Genomic DNA, 15,914 nt, shown 5'->3' with positions numbered 1-15,914 from the left:
AATGGTGAGGTTGCAGAATATTTTGTGGTTTTTTTTTTTTTTATGGCCATAATCTGATGAATAAAAGAGCTTTTTAAAAAATAATTCTTTGTACATATACCCTGGCCCCTTTATGAGAGTATAAGCTCTTTGAGGGCGGATAAAGTGTTACATTTATTCCTGTAAATTCTGTAATTCCCTCTCTATTCACAGTTGATTTCCAAGAAGTTATTCGTTGTTTGATTGAACAGAGATGGCTCTGAATTAAAGACTGGATTCAAAAATTGAAAGCAATGGCAGGATTTTTCAGACCTCTCATTTTTAGGTCTTTTTCTCCCCGAGACCAGGCCTGCAAGTTCTCCTCTTCCCTCTTAACACTTTTTCTCTGTGACACTCACTGGAAGTCTCGTCACCTGCAGCCATTTCCTATTGTTTCATGTACAACGTCTTATCTTCCCACCAGGGCTGTCCTCGAAGGCCAGGCTAATGTTCCCATGCTCCAGCGTCCAGGTGGCAGTGTGCTAGGCCCGTAGACAAATTCCAAAGGCTATCGAAAAGAACAGTTTCTGAATTGGTAAGAATTGACATGATGCTTTTATATGGCATTTTATTTTTTAAGTTCTCCCTCAGACATTATTCCTTTTTCAACAACATAACAAGTTTTTAATTTTCAAATTTTATTCAAAATAATTTTTTAGTTTATGTATTTTATTTTTTTATTGTGAAATTTACAGAACCGAAAATTACCATCTTAACCATGTTTAGGTATACAGTTCGGAGGGAACGAGTACACTGATGTCGTTATACAGCCATCTCCAGCATGTCTCTCATCTTGCAAACCTCGAACTCTGTATACATTAAACACTAACTCCCTCTTCTCCCCTCCCCCCCGCTCCTGGGAAGCCCCATTCTGTTTTCTGTCCAATTCTGTAAATTTGACGACTCTAGTGCTTTATGTTAGTGGGGCTGTACAGTATTTGTTTTTTTTTTAAATTTTTTTATTGTTATGTTAATCCCCATACATTACATCATTAGTTTTAGATATAGTGTTCCATGATTCATTGTTTGTGCATAACACCCAGTGCTCCATGCAGAACGTGCCCTCCTCAATACCCATCACCAGGCTAACCCATCCTCCCACCCCCCTCCCCTCTAGAACCCTCAGTTTGTTTTTCAGAGTCCATTGTCTCTCATGGTTCTTCTCAGTATTTGTATTTTTTGTGACTGGCTTGTTTCACCTAGTATAATGTCCTCAAGTATCATACATGTTGTAGCCTAAGTCAGAATTTCCTTTCTTTTTAAGGCTGAATAATATTCCGTTGTATATATACACATGTATATCATATTTCGTTTATCCAGTCTTCCGTCAGTGGACACTTGGGTCGCTTTCTCCTCTTGGCTACTGTGATTAGTGCTGCTATGAACATGGGTGTACAAATAGCTGTCCTATTCCCTGTTTTTAATTTATGTGGGTATATACCCAGAAAGGTAATTACTGGATTATTTGAAAATTCCATTTTTAATTTTTTGAGGGACCTCCATAGGGGCTATGCCATTCTACACTCCTACCAGCAGTACACTAGAGTTCCAATTTCTCCATGTCCTTGCCAACACTTGTTATTTCCTATTGTTTTGTTTCTGTTTTTGTTTATGACGGTCATCCTAATGAGTGTGAAGTGGTATCTCATTGTGGTTTTGGTTTGCATTTCCCTAATGACTAGTGATGTTGAGCATCTTTTCATGTACTAAATGGCCATTTTTATATCTTCTTTGGAGAAATGTCTGTTCATCCTTTGCCCATTTTAAAATCAAGTTATTTGGGGTTTTTTTGTTGTTGTTGTTGAGTTGTGGGAGTTGTTTGAATAATCTGGATATGTATGATTTACAAATATTTTCTGCCATTTCATGGGTTGCCTTTCCACTCTTGATGGTGTCCTCTGATGCACAAAAGTTTTTTATTTTGATATAGTCTAATTTATCTATTTTTCTTTCACTACCTATGCTTTCAATGTCTTATCCAAGAATAAGCTAACAATTTGATAGTGCAGTGCAGTCCCCAAAATGGTTTCTAACCCTAAAATATAAGAAATTTGACATCGATTCAAGCAGGGAATGTCATTATTTCATTTTTTTTTTAATTGCAGTGGGGGCGCTTGGGTGGCTTAGTTGGTTGAGTGTCCAATTCTTGATCTCAGCTCAGGTCTTGATCTCAGGGTCACTGGGCATGGAGCCTACTTAAAAAAAAAAACAACTAAAATTGCAGGTGAATTGAATTAGTAAGTATCATTTTGATTAGGGATTAGGTTGCCATTACTGGGAATGTTTGAATATTATCTTTGTGTTGTGCCATGATGAGTGATAAGAGAGCCTGAGCCAGCCACTTCTAAGGTTGTTCTGGAAGATGTAAAAGTATGTGTCCTGACCTCTTAATCAGTAAGTTTGGCCTGCAGGATCAATGTAACATATTTTCACTGCTGGGTGAATCTCTGTCCTTCTCAGAATACCTGTAAGAAGCAGAAGGGTACAGACATTGTCTTACAGACATAATTAATGAGGAAAAAATGTCAGGCATCTCAGAAGAGATTATTACTCTTGGAATTTTAACTGGTTCAATATTATTATAAATTTTATCTGAGGGGTGCCTGGGTGGCTCAGTCGTTAAGCGTCTGCCTTCAGCTCAGGTCATGATCCCAGGGTCCTGGGTTCGAGCCCCGCATCGGGCTCCCTGCTCAGCGAGAAGCCTGCTTCTCCCTCTCCCACTCCCCTGCTTGTGTTCCCTCTCTCTCTGTGTCTCTCTCTGTCAAATAAATAAAATCTTTAAAATAAATAAATAAATAAATTTTATCTGAAAAGCATATATATGACAACTATGTAGGATAAAAATTACACCTCAGAAAACAAAGGAGGATTGAGCAAACGTGTAACTCTAATCACAGGAGAGGAAGAGAAGCTTGAAATATGCTCTGATGGCAACTTTGTGCTTACCCTGGTAATGGAACTACCCAAAGCTTCGAGTACAATTTCCAGAACATTCTGCTTAACCCCCAATGTATTTTATCTTGTCACTCATTTATGGTATTAATAAATACCATACTCTACTCTATAGGAGAGTTACCTACTCTATAGGAGAGTAGAGAGAGGGGGGAGGAGCAGAGGGGGAGAGAGAGAATCTCAAGGAGACTCCACTGCTGAGCCCAGAGCCCCACGTGGGGCTCTATCCCACGACCCTGAGATCACGACCCAAGCTGAAATCAAGGGCTGGACGCCCAACTGACTGAGCCACCCAAGCACCCTTACTCTAGGATTTTTTAAAGTTTCTCCTACATTTTCCCCAAATTTGAAAACAAGCACTTTTCTTTTTTGTGAGCTCACATGAAAATATCAAGCTTACTTGAACATGAGGACTTAAAATACAGACTCATTCTCAAGTCACCAAAACATTGGAAGTGTCAAAAATACATTCTTAATTATATTCTGGTTTGGGATTTTCAAACTTTTAAAAATCATGAGTCTTTATATTAAAATGTAAGTTGACCTTTTTCAAACACTAAGCTTATTGATATATAAAAGAGAGATTGTCATAAAATAAAATTTATGTGAGTTGTACCTAGCAATTCATAATAATGGAGAGTTTTGGGAAAATAATAATAATGGCAGGTTGGCTGGGTGGCTCATTCGGTTAAGTGTCTGCCTTTGGCTCAGGTCATGGTCCCAGGGTCCTGGGATCGAGCCCCAAAACGATGTCTTCAGGCTCCCTTGCTCAATGGGGAACTTGCTTCTCCCTCTCCTCCCCACTTATACTCTCTCTCTGTCTCTCTCTCAAATAAATAAATAAAATATTTTTTAAAATAAAATAATAATAGCAATAACATTTTAGAGTTATTACTAAGTTGGAGATGAAGAATATAATAAATTTTTCCTGTTCTTTGATGTTGCCACCTACCCAAGTCAAAGAAAAACAAGTGTAATATATTTTCCACCTATAGGTGGCAATATTTGTACTATTAGCATCGTCTTTATTAAAAGGCAGATTATTAAAAATAATTAGAAATCCTCTTTTAGCAAATTTTTTAGAACTTATTATGAAAATCTAGAGCATACATAAAAGTATAGAGAGTAGTATAATGAACCACCATGTTCTCACCAGCCACTTCAAAAATTACCATGACCAATCTTGTTGTATTGGCCCATATCCCCTTCTCCACCATCTGGACTTTTATTTTTAGAGTTTGTCTATGTATGTATGTATGTATGTAATCTCTATGCCCAATGTGGGGCTTGAACTCAGGACCCCAAGATCAAGAGTCCCATGCTTTTCCGACTGAGCCAGCTAGGCACCCCACACCATCTGAATTATTTTAAAGGAAATCTCAGACAATGCAAAATTAAAACAGAAAAATAAAGTTATGGTACCACCTTTAAAACACCTCCAAGGAATTCTCATAGCACACATGGAATCCTAAAAAATAAATAAATGGACAAATAAGAAACAAACCAAAAGCAAGCTCCCTACTATGAAGATGAAGAAGCATTGAATGTCATACCCTGTAAAACATGGGGTGATAAACCTCCATCTATCAAGTAATGTAAGAATGTTTTTATTATATACATTGAGTATGCAGGTGAAATACAGGTGATACTTTAGGTCTGAAGGAGAGAAACTTCTTTCTTTAAGCAGTGGCTAAGTTACAGAAATACTGAGTGACAGAATATATGATATCCATATCCTTCCTTGGGGCTAAAAAAGTGATAAGACCAAGTTAGAAGTTTTTGCAAAATGAATGACGAAATATATAAAGGGGATACGAGTAAGCAAGGGGAATGGAAAATTACCGACTTGTTAGAACAAAGCAGTGACAGCTGCTAGCTCTAAAATTAGGAACAGAGAAGAAATTCTCGGAGCACCACCAAACAAAGGCGCAATCCACCCAGCACCTCTTCAGATTTTAACCCCTAAGACAATACAAGGCAAACAGCTCTGCCGGGATGACCACTTAGTGTGTTCTCCTCCCCAAACCTTGATGCTCTCTGGGTCCAGGACCATCTCTCTACAGAGGGCTGCCCCCTGGAGGACAGCTCAAATGAACACCAAGGGCAGGGAGCGAGCATCTCTTGAAAGACTTTAGCGTTTCTATGATTTACTGAGCCATTTATGACTTCACAGACCATCTGAAAGTCCAACACATATTGCTTACATCTTCGTCACGCTCTCTGAGCTCTTCAAGCCCAGACTCTGGAAATAAAATGATTCCCAAAAGCACTCTAAGCATCTGGGTTGTAGACTCTTTCACCTACCTGAAGTAGAAACTTAGCCGCTGCTACCGAAGTTTTTTAATTATAAAAAATCCCACATGATGGTCTATAAACAGAGTACCTCCGAATGACTAGAAAGCAACGTTAGAGTCCCCAGACCTGCTTTCTAGTCAGGTCCCTGCCCCAGGATGACCAAGGACATCACACAAGCCACGTGGGGCTTGAGCTTCCTCCCCCAGGGAGAGGGAGTAGCTGTGCTGGGGGTAACTGAGTCACAGGAATATTGCTGAGGATGACTAGGAAAACTACCATAAATACACTTCGAAATTTTTATTTTTTTTAATTTTTTTTTAAAGATTTTATTTATTTATTTGAGAGAGAGAATGAGAGAGAGCGAGCACATGAGAGCGGGGAGGGTCAGAGGGAGAAGCAGACTCCCTGCTGAGCAGGGAGCCCGATGTGGGACTTGATCCCGGGACTCCAGGATCATGACCTGAGCCGAAGGCAGTCGCTTAACCAACTGAGCCACCCAGGCGCCCACACTTTGAAATTTTTAAAACGCTGAAAAGTTAGGTGGCTCAAGGGTTTCTTTTGCTCTGTTTCATGATTGGTTATATATGTTTTTACACTGGTGGTCATTTGCTCTCTTAATGGCCTAGCATCAACTTCTCTCTGATAACAGTCAGCAAATTTGCCCCTAGGGCCACCCCGCCCCACTCTCTGCCCTGGGCTTGGGTACACTTGACCTCACCCTCCCCACCAGAGCAGGAGCCAGTCTGACCACAGGATGGCACGTGCCCAGTGGGAGCCTTGTGACTTTGGGTGGTGCTTAAAGGGAGTGATGAGAGTCCTTTCTTCTCTTTTCCTGCTGGACTTGAACCTGGAAGAATGGGAGGGTAAAACTGCAGCCACGTTACCTCAACATGAGGCCTGAGAATGAAGCCAACACCCAGAGAGAACAGAGCCAACAGACCAAGAGGTGGAGGCCTGAGCACATCACTTTAAGGTCCCTAACCCAGCTGCCCCAGGACTGCTCAGTTACGTCAGTATATTCCCAGTTGGGGTTGGGTCTTCTGAAACTTGCAGTAACAAGAGTCCTAACTGACAAGACACTCAGTAACTTGGCACAAAGTACCCAACGGCATCCTTTGGGGAAGCTCACTATATCACAAGGTATCTCACTCAAAATCAGGGATTCATTTGGTCATTGACTATCCCATAGATTCTGGGGGCGAGTCTTGGTTACCTCTGAATCAGAACTCTTAAATAATGTCTGAAGTGCCTAGTTTCACTTCCTCCTTTGCTCTCAAGAAATCAGGGAAATACCACTACTTGGAATTTCAAGGATTTCTAGCCTAGGATGGTGGCTACCAGCTAGAGACAATTACCTGGATCCTATATATTTCAGATTCATTGCTACATGGTGGTGCTAATGTGGAGATATTTGCTGCAAACAAATTTGTGGATTATATCCATTTTCCAAACCACCTGAGAGTGAAGAATTTGAAAGTGCTCTTGCTCAATAGCTCAAAGGAGTCCTGACCATCACCTCTCCAAAAAGCTAGAACACTGGTACAATTTATAGCTTCCACTACAAAATGCCAACAATGTAAAGTAAGATGTAGGAAGAGGTTGTAAAAGCATCGTGTAAGGTCAAGTTTTGGAATCATTAAACAGGAGAAAACTTTTTTAACATAACTTACTGTTCAGAAACGTTTTCCTTGGTATTAGACTGAAGCTGTTAGAACCTTCCTAGATCCCCTTTAAGGAAAGAAGGCACTTTTCAATTCCATTATGTTCACTGTGAGTCCTTCATTGGAAAATTATGGTCAGTATGGAGCAGGGAAATGCCACCACTGTGCAGATCAGGATTTCTTAACTCCAGTACTATGGACATTTGGGGCCAGATAATTCCTTGTTATGGGGGGCTGTCCTGTACACTGTAGGATGTTGACCAGCATTCCCAGCCTCTACCCACCAGATACCAAGAACACCCTTCCCCAATTGTGACGACCAAAAATGTGTCCAGAATGTCCCTTGAGGGGAAAATTGCCCCCAGTGGAGGACCACTGGTATACGGTTTCAGCCACTGAAGCAGAACTGTCACCGAGTTGAAACTGAGCTGGTTACATACCCGCAAGGCCTGGGCTACCATCTGGTGCGGTCATTATGAAGATTAATGAAGAAGCTGTCTACTGTGGCTCATTTGGGAAATTCCAAAAAGTAAAATATGGGCTGATAATCCTACAGTGGTTAAATAAACAGACTATAATATATTTAGAGTATTTATAAACTGTAAGCAATTTCAGCTCAGTAAAGTTCCTTTTCTTTAAATCATTTTTTTAGTGTAACTAAATGACAAAGCTATAGTGTTTGTATGATTCCACTCATCCTAGGTACCTAGAGTAGCCAAACACATCGACACAGAAAGGACAAGGGCGGTTGCCAGGAGTTGAGGGAAAGGGGAAGTGGGAAGTTACTGTTTAATGGGCACAAGAGTTTCCATTTTGCAAACTGGCAAAGAGTTCTGGGGCTGAGTTACACAGCAATGCATGTATTTAACACTGCTGAACTGTACACTTAAAATGGTTAAGATGGTAAATTTTATATTAAGTGTATTTTACCACAATAAAAAAATTATAGAGTTCACCTCATTTGTGGTGGAGAGAGAGTAACCTTTTCCACACATTTAAACATCCCTCTTAGTTGATCCCAGGAAGATAAACCCAGAAAAGGGCTCTGATTGGCCTGGCTTTGGAAATGCCCATGTGTGAACCAATCAGGGGTGGACAGGATGGGGGTAGTATGATTTTCCTAGGCTTCAGGAGAAAAGGAAAGGTCATATACCCATCCCTGACCCAGTTAACTCTAGCCAAGGGTGCGGAATCTGTCACAGCCAGCTTTCATCCAAACCATATGGCTGGAGTGGGCAGAGACACAAGTTCCAGAAAAGAGAGGGAAAGGAGGTTCAGGACAGACAAAGCAATAACTGAATATTCCTATCTTCAACCACCATAATTATGATCTAGTGTTCTCTTTCCTAGTTCCCTCCTGTTATTGCTGTTACCAAATTGAAACTGAGCTGGTTACATACCCACAGAGCTTGGGACACCATCTGGTACAGTCATCATAAAGATTAATGAAGAGTTCCAGACTTTTGCAAAGGGAAATGTATGACTTATAAAAGCTAAGCCTGTGTTGAATAAGAGTCTGCATTGTATAGCCTGGGAAGAGACTGGAGTTGACTCAGCTTTATTCATTGCCTTATCAGTGAAAGCATTAGACATTAGAATGCCTGGATAGAGCTGAACCACCGTGAACTTTGCGGTCAGGGAACCTGAGTTCATAGCCCAGCTCCACCACTTTGGGGCAGGGGGTCACTTCCCCTCTCGGAGCCTCCATGTTCGGATAAAAATTAACCCAGGTGGCAATGTAGAACATCCCTACCAGGTAGGCTTTGGAAGAACACAGTTGTAGGCAGGTAATGGGGCATATCATGAAGGCCTCAGCAGCAGGGAAGATTGGACGCTCACCCAGGCACTGCCCCTGCAGGAGCTCACAGAAAGAGCCCCCAACTGGCCTCATGGACACCGACGTCCTTTTTGGTAGGAGGACTGCAGCCCAGCTGAAGTTCCCAGGAGAGAATCTGATGGGCACAGCTAATCGCCCCCGACCCTTGATTGGGTGGGTTTTTTTCAGTTGGGTCCTTCATAGGGTGCTCTCCTCTCTGGGAGGACTGGTCTGAACCAGTTCCTCCTCCCTGGGTTGGGCATCTGTGGTCCAGGAGTAGGGTTTCATGATGTAGAAAGTGGCCCCCTGTGGCTATTCCCTCTGCATAATTAGGGCAGAGTTGTTTATTAAGAGAGGAGGACTGGGAGGACTGGTACCATCTTAACCTAGCTCAAAGCCCACATATACAGTAGGCCCTCAACACGTGTTTGCTCTTATCCTTAAAACATCCAAGTACTGTGTTCCAGTGACTGTGTTGGGCACGAAAGAGATGTGGACAGGATAGATTAAATCTCTAACTCCCTGAGCTCCCCCATTGAGTGAGGGAAGCATGTAGAAGTTTCATATGGGTAATATAGATGTTGGCGGGGGGGGCTCTTGGAGTCTGGCAGAATGGCAGCACAGGCTAAAGAAAAGTTCAGTGGAGAAGGGCAAGATCAAGGAGAGCCTTGAATGTCACGAGCATTCTCCTGTGGCCACTGGAGGGCTTTAAAGCAGAGAGCAATACTTTGGTATAACCAGGGCAACAGTGTTCATGAAGGAATGTTCCCATTTCCCTTCCCATTCCTTCATCCTATTCTGCTACTGATGCTCGTGGTGAGGTCTACAGATGAGCAGTTTCCTTACAAAGACCAAAAGAATAGAGGCAGAAGAAGGAGAAAACAGTGTGTGTGTTGGGGGCGGGGGTGTGGAGAACAATACAAATAGTACACAGGGATTTTTTTTTTAATTCATTTTTTAGAACAGTTTTAGGTTTGGGGCACCTGTGTGGTGCAGTCAATTGAGCGTCTGACTCCTGGTTTCGACTGGGGTCGTGGTCTCAGGGTTGTGGGATCGGCCCCACGTCGGGTTCCACATGCGGAACTGCTTGGGATTGTCTCTCCCTCTCTCTCTGCCCCTCTTGCTGGTGTGCTCTCTCAAATAAATCTTTAAAAAAAAAAAAAAACAGTTTTAGGTTCACAGCAAAATCAAAGGGAAGGTACAGATATTTCCCATACCACTTGCCCTGACACATGCACAGCCTCCCCAACCATCAAAATCCCCCACCAGAGTGGTACGTTTATTACCACTGATGAACCTACGATGATACATCATTATCACCCAAAGCCCATAGGTTACATTAAGGTTCATTCTTGATGGTGTACATCTTATGGGTTTGGACAAATGTATAATAATATGTATTAATTATTATAGTATCATACAGAGTAGTTTCACTGCCCTAAAAATCCTCTGTGCTCCCCCCTATTCATCCTTCCCTTCCTTGAACCCCTGGCAACCACTTATCCTTTTATTGTCTCCATAGTTTTGCCTTTTCTAGAATGTCATATAGTTGGAATCATACAGTGTGCAGGCTTTCAGATTGGCTTCTGACACTTAGTAATGTGCATTTAAAGTTCCTCTGTGTCTTTTTATGGCATGATAGCCCATTTCTTTTTAGCACTGAATAATATTCCATTGCCTGGATGTACCACAATTTATCCATTCCCTACTGAAAGACATGTTGGTTGCTTCCATGCTTTTAGCAGTTATGAATTAAGCTGCTATAAAGACTTGTATGCACGTTTTTGTGTGGACATAAGTTTTCAGCTCTTTTGGGTAAATACCATAGAGTGTGATTGCTGGATCATATGGTAAGAATATTTTAAGTCTTGTAAGAAACCGCTAAACTGTCGTCCGAAGTCGCTGTACCATTTTGCATTCCCACCAGCAATGAATGAGAGTTCCTATTGTTCCACATCCTTGCCAGCATTTGATGGTCTTTGTTTTCTTTTGTGGCCATTCTAATAGATGTGTAGTGGTACCTCATTGTTATTTTAATTTGCTTTTTTTTTTTTTTTTTGATGATGTGTGATGTTGAGCATCTTTTCATGTGCTTATTTGCCATTTGTATATCTTCTTTGGTGAGCTCTCAGGTCTTTGGCCTATTTTTAAATTGGGTTATTTGTTTTCTTACTGTTTAGTTGTAAGAGTTCTTCATGTATTTTGGATGCCAGTCTTTGTCTTTTGAAAATATTTTCTCCCAGTCTGTGGCTTGTCTTCTAATTCTTATGTCTTTCACAGAACAGAAGTTTTTAAAATTAAGTCCAGCTTATCAATTCTTTCATGGATAATGCCTTTGTTATTGTATCCCAAAACATCGTCACCATACCCAAGGTCATCTAGGTTTTCTCCTTTCCTATCTGCTAGGAGTTTTATAATAGTGCATTTTACATTTAGGTTGTGATCCATTTTGAGTTAATTTTTGTAAAGGGTGTAAGGTCTGTGTCTCAATTCATATCTTTTTGCATGCGGATGTCTACTTGTTCCAGCACCATTCATTGAAAAGACTATCTTTGCTCCATTGTATTGTCTTTGTTCCTTTGTCAAAGATTAGTTGAATATCTTCATGTAAGTCTATTTCTGGGCTCCCTATTCTGTTCCATTGATCTGTCTATATTTTTGCCAATACCAAACTGTCTTTATTACTGTAGCTTTATAGTAGCTCTTGAAATCAGGTAGTGTCAGTCCTCTGACTTTGTTCCTCTCCTTCAATATTATGTTTGCCATTCTGGGTCCTTTGCCTCTCCATAAAAACTTAAGAATCAGTTTGTCGATATCCAGAAAATAACTTGCTTGGACTTTTAATTGGGGTTACGTTGCATCTGTAGGTCAAGTTGGGAATAACTGACATCTGGACAATATTGAGTCTTCTTATCCATGAACATGGAATATCTCTCCATTGATTTAGTTCTTCTTCAATTTCCTTTCATCAGAGTTTTGTGGTTATTCTTATATTGATCTTGTATATATTTTGCTTGATTTATACCTAAATATTTAATTTTTGGAGTTGGTAATGTAAATGGTATTGTGTTTTTAGTTTTGAATTCCACTTGTTCATTGCTGTTATGAATGGAAAGCAATTGACCTTTGTATATTAGCCTTGTATCCTATAACCTTGTGGTAGTTGCTTATTAGGTCCAGGAGTTTTTTTGTGGACTCTTTCAGATTTTCTACATGAACAATCATGTCATCTGCAAATGGAGACACTTTTATTCCTTTCTTCCCTTTTATTTATTTTTCTGGTCTTATTGCATTAGCTAGGATATCCAATATAATGCTGAAAAGAAGTGATGAGGGGGGGCATCCTTGCTTTGTTCTGGAACTTAATGGGAAAGCTTCTAGTATCTCAGAGAATTTTTAAAAAAAATTATTAAACAACACAAAATAGTTTAAATGATCCATAATACCTGTATGTGTGTGTATAAACACCCTCCGCTCTTCTAATCTTCCTCCCTCCCTCTACCATCATTTTGCTCTTAAGTCACCACCTATTAATTATTTTGCGCATTTCATGCTCAACTTTTCCCTATATATATTCACATATGCCTTTTGAAAGCATAGATGGAATTGTAGTCTACATTTTTGTCTGTAACTTGTGGGGTTTTTTACTTAAGAGTGTACTAATCATTTTAGCTTTCCAGGCTAGTGTATATAAATTTATCTTATTCTTTAAATGTTTGCATAATAGAGAAAGAAGATTTGGGGAGGCAGTGTCTGGGATTAAAAATAAGACCTCTTTTGATGTTATTTAAGATGTAGAAGAGAACATCAGAAGGGTTTTTAATTTCCTTTGGTCACTGGGTTGTGTTTCTTTGAATGCCACACCAAGCTGAGATGGGCAGTGGAGACCCCAAGATTTATTCAAGTTATATTAGAAAGATTTCTGGGGCAGTGGGGTGGAGGATATATTTCTGGAAGATGGTGGTTAAACTAGAAAGGGAAAGGGGGAGTAAGGACTATGGAAAGAGAGGGGAGAAAAAAATGAAGTCAGCAAGAGAGACTAAAAATTAGTGCTGAAAGGTAAGAGACGTACTGAGGGAGCATGCTATCTTGAAATGCAAGAGGAGAAAAAATGTCAAGAGTGGAGTGGCAAATAGTATGCTGCAGAGAAACCAAACCAGGTAAGATCTTAAAAGGGCCCATTGGGTCTAGGAGATCATGGGTGAGTTCAATGACATGGAGGGAACAGAAGCCATAGAGCCAAGCTGCGAAGGGTAGAGAAAAGAATGACTGGGTGGAATTTAAGAAAAAAACAGGTGAACAAAGGGAAGGGACAGAAAAATAAAATAAGATAAAAACAGAGAGGAAGGCAAACCGTAAGTGTCTTTTAACTATGGGAAACAAACTGAGGGTTGCTAGAGGGAAGGTGGGTGGGGAGTGGGGTAATTGAGTGATGGGCATTAAGGAGGGCACTTGATGTAATGAGCACTGGGTGTTATATGCATCTGATGAATCACTAAATTCTACCCTTGAAACTAATAATACAGTGTATGTTAACTAAATTTAAATAAAAAAATTTTTAAAATATTTGAAAAGCTAAAAAAAGAAAAAAAGAAATGACTGGAGAGCAAATGATGGGCACAGAAAGGATATGCTACACTTTTGAGAAGTTCCACTCAAGACGAAAGGAGAGCAATTAAGCAGTGACTAAACTGAAGTCACATGAGGCTATAGGGCTAATTTTGAGCTCCTATTATTGTTATATATAAATATGAAAAAAATCAAAGTTTGGACAGTCCTCTTCAATTTTATAAAATCAAACTCTGTCAAGTTAATGAGCTTACAGAGTTAATGAGCAAACCCATCTCTTTACCCCATTAGAGCTTATGTCATTTGGCTGTTATGGGTACCTGGCCATGACTCAGAAATGCACACACGGAGCCACATGACACCATGTATTACTAGGCATCCCCTATGCATTGTCAAACAGTGATTTAAAAGCCTGCATAGTGGTATACAGCTGGAAGACCAGACCAGGACTATGGAAGCTACGTTTCCTTTTGTGGAAACTTGGGGAGCCCGTATTTGATTCGAAAATGCCTTGAGATTATGAACGCCAATCCATGAATACACAAAAGTTATAACTTTCTTTATATCTAAGCCTATGTAGGACAAAATATCTCAGAAATGTATTGATTCAGTTCCATAGAATATTTTCCTGGCGCAAGTAATTCATCTTTCTAAATAACTAGATGGCAGTGTGGAATAGTGGTTAAGACCACAGGCAGTGGGCCCCACCCGACTTGGAGTTTGAATCCCAAGTCAACTTCTTATGAGCTGTGAGGTCTTGAGCAAATTCCTGATTTGCAGAATAAGAGTAATAGTACCAACACAGAGGGGCTTTATGCATATCAAATGAGGCCATGTGTATGCAGAGCTTAGCACTGCATGTGGCACCTAGCAGGGGCTCAGTAAGTATGAGGTGACATTCAGTTCACTGGGCCCAGCAGGTAGACAGTGGTACGAAGGGGACTACAGGCAAAAAGGGCTGAAGGCAATAAGGACTGTGATTCAGCTGGGAGAGGAGAGGATATAGGGAGGGACCCAACAGGGAATAAAATAGGTAGGGTGGAAGCAAGGTATATGGATCTTCTGCTGGGAAAAAACAATAAAGCAAGGCTCCAAAGAGTATCTACATTATATATAATTGTGTCTACACACACACACACACACACACACACACACACACACTCTCTACATGTTACCATAGGAGTCTTTCCTATGCTTTGCTAAACCTATGCCTATTATCTGAGCCACTCTGTTTCTCAGTATTAAGTGACAGAAACCCAGCTTCAAGTAGCACAAGTCAAAATTATAACGTACCAGCTCACGGCATTGAAAACGGCAGGGGCGGGGGGCTCTGGCATAGCTAGATCTAATGCCTTCAAAACAACCCAGCCTCACCCCACCTCACAGCTCACTTGTCTCTGTGGGCTCCCAGGCTAGGCAGGTGCTCCCTTCCAGGTGGCCAGCAATTCAGTTACCTTCCCAGCAGCCCCCACTGGAAGACAATGTTCCTGGTGCCAGGATTGGTCTGGTTTGGTCACAAACCCATCTCTTTACCCTGATCACTTTTGAAGATGCTGGTGGGAAGAAGGTATTGGTAATTCTGATTGGCCAGCCTGAGACCCCTGACCCTGTGAGGGTCAACCTCACAGAATCCGCATGGCCTGAGAGCGGGGAGTGGGGACAGAAGGTGGGGAGAGGGTACCGCAAGTGAATAGATCCTGAGCAAGCGAATACAGCTCGTGTCCTCCATCACCTTCATCTTGGTGGTTGGAAATACTTTTAAATGATTTAAATTTAGGAAATTAGGACTTGAATAAATTCTTGTGCGTCTTTTTTAAAGATTTTTAGATTTGCCAATCCTCTACAGCAGAGTTTTCAAACTCATCACTGTTGACATTTTGAGACAGATAATTCCTTGCTGTGGTCCACTGTCCTGTGCATCGTAGGATCTTTAGCAGATCCCCAGCCTATACCCACGAGAAGTCAGTAACACCTACCTACCTTCTCCCTTCTGTTCTGACAACCAGAAATGTCTCTCAAGATCAGCAAATATCCCCTGGGAAGCAAAATCACCCCCTGTTGAAAACCACTGCTCTAGGCTATGTGATTTTTCCCAGGCTTATTTTTATTATAATGATGCAGCTAAAATGCAATTTTACCAAGTGAGTCTAACTACAGAAGGCTTCTCAGTGAGTACAACTGACTTTTGGGGAGTTTGGGGGAAGAAATCCTGTCCAAGTAGCTCAAGTAAAAGGAGGGTATCATGAGAATAGGGTCCTCTTGCAATCCAAAGAAGGCTGAATAGGCAAGCTTCAAGGAGGGGTCCCACTGACCCTTCTCTGTCTCACTCTGTTTCTGTTTCTCACTCCAGAGCCCAGTGACACCTGCATCTGCACTTTGTGTCAATTAGTTCAAACTGTCAAGGGACAAATCTGACTGATCCAGCTCATCTTTTCAAGCCACACCATGAGTCGTGCTCTGTTTAGACCAACGGTCAACCTATCCAATCAGCTATATCCAGGGCTGGAAGGAAAGTGGGATCTGGTGCTTCAGAACCTGCCCTTGCGAACAACAGGGGCTGAGACCAGGAAACCCTCCACCTATGGGACCATGGTTTGAGTGCT

The 15,914-nt window shown here is 41.1% G+C and overlaps 1 long non-coding RNA gene across 2 annotated transcripts in view; it reads left to right on the top strand.

The window, feature by feature from the left end:
* The window catches only part of LOC144380312 (uncharacterized), a 33,430-nt gene extending 17,516 nt beyond the window's left edge, over positions 1–15,914 (top strand). For both annotated transcript variants that reach the window (XR_013444398.1, XR_013444399.1), the window contains exons 3-4: positions 443–553; positions 15,662–15,914. This is a non-coding gene — a long non-coding RNA (uncharacterized LOC144380312). The remainder of the gene's footprint in view (positions 1–442; positions 554–15,661) is intronic.

This window comes from Halichoerus grypus, chromosome 15 (genome assembly GCF_964656455.1).
Source record: "Halichoerus grypus chromosome 15, mHalGry1.hap1.1, whole genome shotgun sequence".
Taxonomy (NCBI): Eukaryota; Metazoa; Chordata; class Mammalia; order Carnivora; family Phocidae; genus Halichoerus; species Halichoerus grypus.
The sequence above is the reverse complement of the archived record's forward strand: the minus strand, read 5'-3'. Positions and strand labels throughout refer to the sequence as shown.